Below are 10,000 nucleotides of genomic sequence, written 5' to 3' on the forward strand. Positions count from 1 at the left end.
TATTTTTGTACATTTGCATTCTAATAAATAAATCATAAACATCCTATCCTTAAATTCCTGTATTTTTAACTCGAGAATCACTTTTTTCATTCCTTCTTATGCGTTTCATATGGCTTTCCTACCACCCCTCCCCCCAACAACAACAACAACAACACGGCAAGAACAACAATAACAATAAAGTAGAGTATAGGATTACTCGCCGAGTAAGCGAAAACCGGAATATTAGAAAACCTGAAAATACAGGACCACGAGAAAGAGAGAAGAGGGCGTTTGAAGTCACTGTCGGGGAGGAGGTTCAATAAACAACACCTCTGCGGTTGGATAAAGAAGCGATTTGGAAGAGAAATTTGCGGCGTGTGAGCAATGGAACGGAGATTTCGGAGGAGTGGCAGGAAAAGAAGTGGGAGGAGGAAGGGAAACTTCGCTGACGACTAATATCGCGAATGCAGATGAGTAAAATACTATAAAGCCAATGTTGAATGGAAAAAAAAGGGGCGTGGCCTTCAGTACGTAAAAAAAGTAGGAAAAAAGCCCCTCTTGCCCCTCTGATTTCCGGAAAGCAGGTCTCTTGGGATGATGGATGTGGGGGTCGTTTCTTTGCCCTTTCACCCCCTCATCCCCCCACCCCCCCTGGTCACCTACATAACTACTCTGAGTACCCAGTTCATGGCTTAGGTCAGCAGAATTATTAAGGGAATTTATGGGACGTTTCTAAGTGTTCTCCCTTGCTCGAGATTCGAACCTGGGCCTTCTCTGTGGTGAAATGAGTGGCCTAACCATTGAACTGTATTGTTTCCACACACACATACACACACATATATACATATATATTATATAAGATAATCAATATATATATATATATATATATATATATATATATTTATATCATATATATGATATATAGATCTATATATATATATATATATATATATATATATATATGTGTGTGTGTGTGTGTGTGTGTGTGTGTGTGTGTGTGTGTGTGTATTATATGTATATGTATATGTATTGTGACGAAGTGCCAAGTATCTGGTTACTACACTTATCATTCATTAATTGATACCTCACAAAAGCCAGACACCTGAACCCTCATCACAGGTACTAAACGACTGAATACTCTAAAGGCAACAGTGATCCCTTAACAACTTACTAGTATTGCAGAAAACCAGAATAAGTTCATCAAAACAGGTGTGAGGTAATCTTGTAAGTAATTAAATTAATCAAAGGGCATTACTCCATCGACAACTTTAAAAGTCTAAGTACTTCCCTGGTTCTAAGTCACTTCAAGTTAATTGAAGGAAAACAGATCAATTACCACTCTATGTTTCTACCTAACATCAATATAATCAAATGCAAATATACTGGTTAGAAATGAAAACACTTATAAAAATTTTAAATACAAAAATTTATTATTAAACTCAAAATTTATTAGTGAAATTCACAATATCAGGGAAAATTACTGTAACTTGAAAACAAAGTAAAGTTTAATTAATTCTTGAATCAAATTAAGTAAAATTAAATCAAAATTAATTTATCACAAAATTCAAGAAAATGAATTCAATCAAAATTCAAGTGTTAGGCAATAATTGAAATTTTGGAAATTAATTCACAAGTCCTAAACAACAATAAAACTTGAAAAGAATTCTAAGTAAATGCAAATTAATTCACAAGTGTTAAATTTAATTAAATGTGCAATGATTAAGCAATGAAAATAACTAAGTTGATTAAATTGTGAATGCAAATGAAAACACGGACATATGGGGAAAATACCAAATTTCAAAAAGTACCAATCACACAGAATATAAAATAAAAAGACACACTTCAATAAGAAAATGGATAAACACTTCAAATGGAACAAACACAAAACACAAAAATTTGCAATGTGTAAAAATGTAAATAGTTTCACTCAAACCATTGTAACTATTAGTCATCAGATTTTACCAAATCTTTGTAACCATCAGTTATTAGTTTTTACCTAACCACTGTTCATATTAGTTATTAGATGCAACTAATGAAAATATAACACACTTTACCTTTTTGGTATACCAATTTCTTTCTTTCTTTTGCTGCAGCTTGTTTCACACTTTCACAAAACCAGGCGCCGTTACACAACAATGTTTGTTCAGATTCCACAAAAAACACTAAATAACACTAAATAAACTCTTAAGAAATATCAAATCTGAAATTTACAAGTTACGACTGACCATACAATAAGTACAAAATCGTTTCATTACTTTAAAATCAAAAGTGCTATGCGATGGAGAGAGAGGGAGAGAGATAGAGAGAGATCTGAATGCCTCGAGTATCTAAGATGTAATGAATTCTCTTCCTTTCAGAAGCTGAACAGTGGAGCGAAACAAAACGTTTTGGGCAACAATTCTTTCTAGAAGCTTCGAAATCTTACGCAACTTTACAAAGAAATGTGAAATGTGCACATGGCACTCGGCAAAGACATATGCGTACGAGACCAGTCTGTTAAAAAAAGACACATACTCGACTCGATCTATCGAAGCAGAAGTCCCTTATCATACGTGATGACAGAATCCCAAAACTCAACGAAGACTCGAGCTCTCTTATCAAACGTGTTGACAGATTTTGATAAACAACTCTAGCTTTGAACGGACAAAGATATTCTTTCTCTTTCTACATTCTATGTTATATATTCTTTTTAAAATATGTTATGCGAAATCTGAACACACATTTAAAACATCCTATCTCTAAGCTATCTAGGAATCTGAAAAAATGTTGCCAAAATCTTATACACAATATTTTATACAGTCAAAGAGGGGATATATGCATTTTGAAAGTAGCAATATATAATATACCTCCCCCAGAAGATTTTTCATCACGGTGTTGAATTCAACGATTGGCAACAAGATAGATAAACAGGAACTACATTGTTTTTGCCACTAATGTGCTGCACTCTTAAGTTATACTGTTGCAAGCACAAAGACCACCTGGTCAATCTTTGATTATGGTTTTTCATTCTCTGAATAAATGATAGTGGATTGTGATCAGACAACACTAAAATTTCTTCATTCCTAGTCCATTCACATACACTTCAAATTTTTTCAATGTGGTGGTTAAGGCTAAAGTTTCCTTCTCAATTGTCAAGTATACTTTCTGATGTTTTTTCAATCTTGAAGACAGGAAGCACACAGGATGGTAGCTATTATCTTCATCTTCTCGAAATAGAACAGCTCCAATGCCACAGTCCGATTTATCAACTTGTATCACAAATTTCTTGTCGAAGTCTGGAGCTTGAAGTACTGGTCTTGAAGTTAAAATGGCTTTTATCCTCTCAAAGGATTCTTGACACTCTGGAGTCCAAACAAACTTAGCTTTGGGACTAGTTAAGTCTGTCAAAGGAGCTACTACAGCTGAGAAATTTGGGCAGAAACAACGATAGAATCCAGCCATGCCTAAAAATCTCTGTAGCTGTTTCCTGGTAGTAGGTGGGGTAGCCTTACAGATACCTTCTACATTACCATTTACTGGAGCAAGAAGGCCTTTCCCAACTTAAAACCCAAGATACTGCACAGTTGCCTTTCCAAACTCACTCTTTCCTAGGTTGACTGTTAATCCTGCTTCTTGTAGTTTCTTGAAAACTTTCCTCAGAATCTTCAAATGTTCTTCCCACGTTGTAGAGTAAATCATGATGTCATCCAGGTATACACCTACTCCTTCTATCGATCCTAGCAGTTGATCCATCACTCGTTGAAATGTTGCAGGTGCATTCATCAGACCATACGGCAGAACAGTATACTGATACAGTCCAAATGGAGTAATAAAAGCTGACAGCAACTTGGCATTCTCATCTAAGGGAATTTGATAATATCCTTTCAACAAGTCTATCTTGGAAACAAACTTGGCTTGCCCAATATTGTCAAGTAACTGATCTATAAGAGGCAAAGGATAATTGTCAGCCACACTGATAGAATTCAGTTTCCTATAATCAGTACACATTCTAAAAGAACCATCTGGTTTCTTCACTAACACACATGGGGAACTGAAGTGACTTGAACTGGGTTCTGCTAATCCATGTTGCATCAAATACTCAACTTCCTTCTTCAAAACATCTCGATGATAAGGTGATAAGCGATAGGCTCTTTGGTTGAAAGGTTTTCCATCTTCTTGAATCTTGATCTCATGCTTGGTCAGATCAGTACGCCTAGGTACATCTGTAAAAATTTCTGGAAAACTTCTTATTACTTCACTTAAGTCTTCACCTTGTTCAACACTCAGATGTTTCAGTTTATCCTCCAAATTTTCCAAAATTGAAGAATTATTCATCTTGCTTGCAGCTCCCAATTCGTAGCCATCATCATCTTCTGTAGATAAAGTATTTTGGGTTACTGGCACAGTTTCAGTTTTAGTTTCTGAGAAATAAGGTTTCAAGAGGTTCACATGTATCTTCCTTTGTCTTCTTCTTCTTTCTGGTGATTCAGTCACATAAGTTCTGTCACTTAACTTCTGAATTATCTTGTAAGGACCTTGAAATTTATTAGTGAGGGGAAATCTCTTGACAGGTAAGAACACTAACACTTGTTGACCAACATTAAAACTTCTTACTTGGCTTTTCCTCTTGATTTTCTTCCCAATTTTCTGCAAGAATCTTCAATGGTCCTCTAACTTCTCTTCCAAAAATCACTTCATTAGGTGAACATCCCATACTTTCTTGATAAGCACTCCTCACTTCAAACAACATTAATGGTAAACCAACATCCCATTCTCTTCCTGACTCAGAACAATACTTTGTCAGCATACTTTTCAATGTCTGGTGGAACCTTTCCAAGGCACCTTGAGTTTCTGGATGATAGTCAGTAGATAACTGTTGTTTCACTCCTAACAAATTCATCACATCCTGGAATAACTTTGAAGTAAAGTTTGTTCCTCTGTCACTTTGTACTATTTCTGGTATACCAAACGTTGAGAAAAACTCCACAAGTTTTTCAGCAACTATCTTGGCTGATATGTTTCTAACAGGGATCGCCTCTGGATATCTTGTCACAGGACACATTAATGTTAACAAATACTCATTTCGTTTCTTTGTCTTCGGCAGCGGTCCAACCATATCTATAATCACTTTGCTAAAGGGTTCTCCTCTAATTTCTGTAGGTTGTAGGGGTGCTTTCTTGATGGTTTCATTCGGTTTTCCAGCTATCTGACAGGTATGACACTCACAACAGAACCTGCTAACATCTTTGTGAAGTCCAGGCCAGAAAAAATATTTCATGATCTTCTCCACAGTCTTCCTGATTCCCATGTGTCCAGACTCATGAGCTACTGCAACCACTTGCTTCCTCAATGGATATAGAATCAAAATTTGATGATATTCGCACCATACAGCATCTCCTGGTATATCTGTAGGTCTATACATCCTCATCAGCAAACCTTCCTTCAGATAATAACAGGTAGGAGTTTGTTGCATCCCTTCTCGATCAACAACTCTGAAGAACAAATCAGTTAACAATGCATCCTTCTTCTGCAAGTCCATTAGCTTCCCTCTTGTCACTTGACCAACTTCTAGGGTTGAATTCTCAATATCTGCTAACTCAGCTACTGTAGTTTCACCACTGTCTTCAGTAACACTTTGACTACTCGGAGTCTCTTCAGGAACATCAGGTTCTTCTTCTTCATTGTCGCCGTCTTCTTCATCTTCTTGGGAAATCTCTTCTTGGTCAGCACTATGGGAAACTTCACTTCCCTGAAACAATTCTTCTAAGCACAAAGATCCTTCACTTGATCCTTCTTGGGTGTGTAAATCCTCAGTTTCTTCACTTGCAATCGTAGTCCTCTTCATACTTCTGGTAGTTACACAACTAGGAAGCAGGTGGAGGTTATTCTTCTCCAACTCTACTGTAGGACTAATCCTCAATGGTTTGTCTGTCACTACAGGACAAGGAATAAATGGCACACCACCAACTTCATTCCCCAACAGAACATGTACACCTTCCACAGCCAGTGAGTCCTTTACAGCAAAATCAACATTCCCCGTCACCAATTCACATGACAGGTGTAAGCGGCATATAGGAGTTTTTTCCTGTCCTCCTATACCATTCAAAATAACTGAATCTCTTGTGAGACTCTTCTCCAACTGAGGGTGAGAACCACGTACTACCACACTATGGTTACTCCCTGTATCACGTAATATCTTGACTGGTACCTGCACACCTCCTTCGTGAGTTGACAGCATACCCTCATAGATATATGGCTTAAAAGCCTCCACACTGCTGAGCCACTCGCTGCTTGAGGTAACATTTCCACTGGTTGCTAAACATTCAGCTTGTTTAGTTTCATTCTTGTCTGGAGTCTGATTCTTTCCCACACTGCTCTTCGTAGTTTGTTTCACCTGGTCACCTTTCACAACTTGACCAACTGGCTTTGTCTGTTGTTGATTCCGGTAACACTCTTGACTGTAGTGTCCTACTCTTCCACACTTGAAACAGACAACATTAGGTTTCTGCAACTGTCTTGAAAAACTGGGTGAGGATTTCACATTAGCTTGCTGATTTGTATTACCTTGTGTACTCTTGGTAGTATCACTTGTAGGTTTCCCACTAAATTTGTTCCTGTTATTTGGATAAGACTTAAAACCTGGGCATTGTTGACTCTGGTACTTGACATTGTAATTAAGTTTACTACTGATTATATTGTAATCTTCACTCAGTATAGCAGCTTTGTCAACTTTCTTCACCTCTCTCTCTCTCTCTCAAATAGGCTCTTATATGTTCAGGAATTCCTTAAGATACTGTTCAAGAACAAGTAACTCTTCTAACTCATCAAAAGCTTCTCACCAACGTTTGAAGCACCTTCTCACTTTGTACGCATAATCTAAGAATGTTCCCCTCTCATCTTTTCTTGAATTTCTGAATCTTTTATTGTAGTACTCTGGGGTCATCTGGTAAACTTGTAGCACGCTATGTTCAAGTAACTTGTAGTCTTTACACTGATCAGCTGTTAAGGCTAGATAAGCACTTCTCCCTTTACCAATTAAGACACTTTGTAGCAAAACTGACCATTTATCTTCTGGCCATCCCATACCTGAAGCCACTTTCTCAAAGTGATCAAAAAACTCATCTGGGGCTTCTTCAGTAAACTTAGGGATTAACTTCTGTACTCTCACTACATCAAATAGAGGGTCTTGATTACCTTGGTTAGGGTTAGACAGTGTTACAGGTAATGTGGATCTAGCTCTTATCAATTCCATTTCCCTTTCATGTCTTGCAATTTCTCTTTCCTCTTCTGCTGCTTTTTCTTCTTCTCTTTCTCCTCTTTCTTGTTTTTCCCTGTCTATTCTTTCTTTTTCAGCTTGTATTCTCTCAGCAAGCATTTTTAGCTTAATCAAATTCTCTTCTGCTTCAATGCATCTAAGCTCTAACTCTGCATCACTTTTCTCTTTCTTTTCTGCTTGCTTATTTATGAGATCAGCACGTGCTACATTCAACAACTCTTGAGCCAATTCTAACTCATCTTCATCAGTTATTCTACCAGAGTTTATCAATGATTCCATAGCAATACATCTTATTTGTGCCTTTACCATACTAGTAGACACATAACCACCACATGCCACTGCTAAAGCGCTCTGCTGTGCCTTAGTCAGAGTGGTTTCAGATAAAACTTGGATGGAAGGGGCTGCTGAAAATTCATGAACTTTGAACTGAGCCATTTTCCTCTAAGTTATCAACTTACAATTCAATACAATAAATGCAAAACAAAAACTATATGGTCACTCTCCTAACAAAATATATCCCTAACACCACCTGTATATACTAGAGTGATAATGAAATCTGTTTTCCCGAGTCTCTGGGGGGAAAGTGGCCAAAGATCTGGTTAATACACTTACCATTCATTCATTAATACCTCACAAAGTACTAAACGACTGAATTCTCTAAAGGCAGCAGTGATCCCTTAACAACTTACCAGTATTGCAGAAAATCAGACTAAGTTCATCAAAACAGGTGTGAGGTAATCTTGTAAGTAATTAAATTAATCAAAGGGCATCACTCCATCGATAACTTTAAAAGTCTAAGTATTTCCTTGATTTCAGAAGTCTAAGTACTTCCCTGGTTCTAAGTCACTTCAAGTTAATTGAAGGAAAACAGATCAATTACCACTCTATGTTTCTACCTAACATCAATATAATCAAATGCAAATATACTGGTTAGAAATAAAAACACTTATGAAAATTTTAAATACAAAAATTTATTATTAAACTCAAATTTATAAGTGAAATTCACAATATCAGGGAAAATTACTGTAACTTGAAAACAAAGTAAAGTTTAATTAATTCTTGAATCAAATTAAGTAAAATTAAATCAAAATTAATTTATCACAAAATTCAAGAAAATGAATTCAATCAAAATTCAAAAGTGTTAGGCAATAATTGAAATTTGGAAATTAATTCACAAGTGCTAAACAACAACAAAACTTGAAAAGAATTCTAAGTAAATGCAAATTAATTCACAAGTGTTAAATTTAATTAAAGGTGCAATGATTAAGCAATGAAAATAACTAAGTTAATTAAATTGTGAATGCAAATGAAAACAGACAAATGCGGAAAATACCAAAATTTCAAAAAGTACCAATCACACAGAATATAAAATAAAAAGACAAACTTCAATAAGAAAATGGATAAATGCACAAAACATAAACACTTCAAATGGAACAAACACAAAACACAAAAATTTGCAATGTGTAAAAATGTAAATAGTTTCACTCAAACCATTGTAACTATTAGTCATCAGTTTTTACCAAACCTTTGTAACCATCAGTTATTAGTTTTTACCTAACCACTGTTCCTATTAGTTATTAGATGCAACTAATAAAAATATAACACACTTTACCTTTTTGGTATACCAATTTCTTTCTTTCTTTTGCTGCAGCTTGTTTCACACTTTCACAAAACCAGGCGCCGTTACACAACAATGTTTGTTCAGATTCCACAAAAAACACTAAATAACACTAAATAAACTCTTAAGAAATATCAAATCTGAAATTTACAAGTTACGACTGACCATTCAATAAGTACGAAATCGTTACGTTACTTTAAAATCAAAAGTGCTATGCGATGGAGAGAGAGGGAGAGAGAGAGAGAGAGGGAGAGATCTGAATGCCTCGAGTATCTAAGATGTAATGAATTCTCTTCCTTTCGGAAGCTGAACTGTGGAGACGACACAAAACATTTTGGGCAACAATTCTTTCTAGAAGCTTCGAAATCTTACACAACTTTGCAAAGAAATGTGAAATGTGCACGTGGCACTCGGCAAAGACATGTGCGTACGAGACCAGTCTGTTCAAGAAAGATGTACTCGACTCGATCGATCGAAGCAGAAGTCCCTTATCATACTTGATGACAGAATCCCAAAACACAACGAAGACTCGAGCTCTCTTATCAAACGTGTTGACAGATTTTGAAAAACAACTCTAGCTTTGAACGGACAAAGATATTCTTTCTCTTTCTACATTCTACGTTATATATTCTTTTTAAAATATGTTATGCGAAATCTGAACACACATTTAAAATATCCTATCTCTAAGCTATCTAGGAACCTGAAAAAATGTTGCCAAAATCTTATACACAATATTTTATACAGTCAAAGAGGGGATATATGCATTTTGAAAGTAGCAATATATAATATATATATACATATATATATATATATATATATATATATATATAATATATATATATATATATATATATATGCAGATAATAAGGATTGTTGATACAACGTGACTTAGACATTTATCCCTATGGCTTAAAAAGCAAGGTAGTTAATATTGAGAATACAAGACCCAAAGCAAATCTTGCCTCTAGAACTAGAGAAGTGCAAGACCAGCTTTTCATCCTTGTATATAATTTATATATATATATATATATATATATATATATATATATATATATATATATATGGAGATACAATCCCCAATGAAGTAAAATCCATTCTGTAGTTTAAAATATATATTTCTTGTACAGGATTAAAGCTTTCGACCATCA

At 35.5% G+C, this 10,000-nt stretch overlaps 1 pseudogene; it reads right to left on the reverse strand.

The window, feature by feature from the left end:
* The window catches only part of LOC135217583 (uncharacterized), a 17,779-nt pseudogene that overhangs the window by 5,383 nt on the left and 2,396 nt on the right, over nucleotides 1-10,000 (reverse strand).

This window comes from Macrobrachium nipponense, chromosome 7 (assembly GCF_015104395.2).
Source record: "Macrobrachium nipponense isolate FS-2020 chromosome 7, ASM1510439v2, whole genome shotgun sequence".
Classification (NCBI taxonomy): domain Eukaryota; kingdom Metazoa; phylum Arthropoda; class Malacostraca; order Decapoda; family Palaemonidae; genus Macrobrachium; species Macrobrachium nipponense.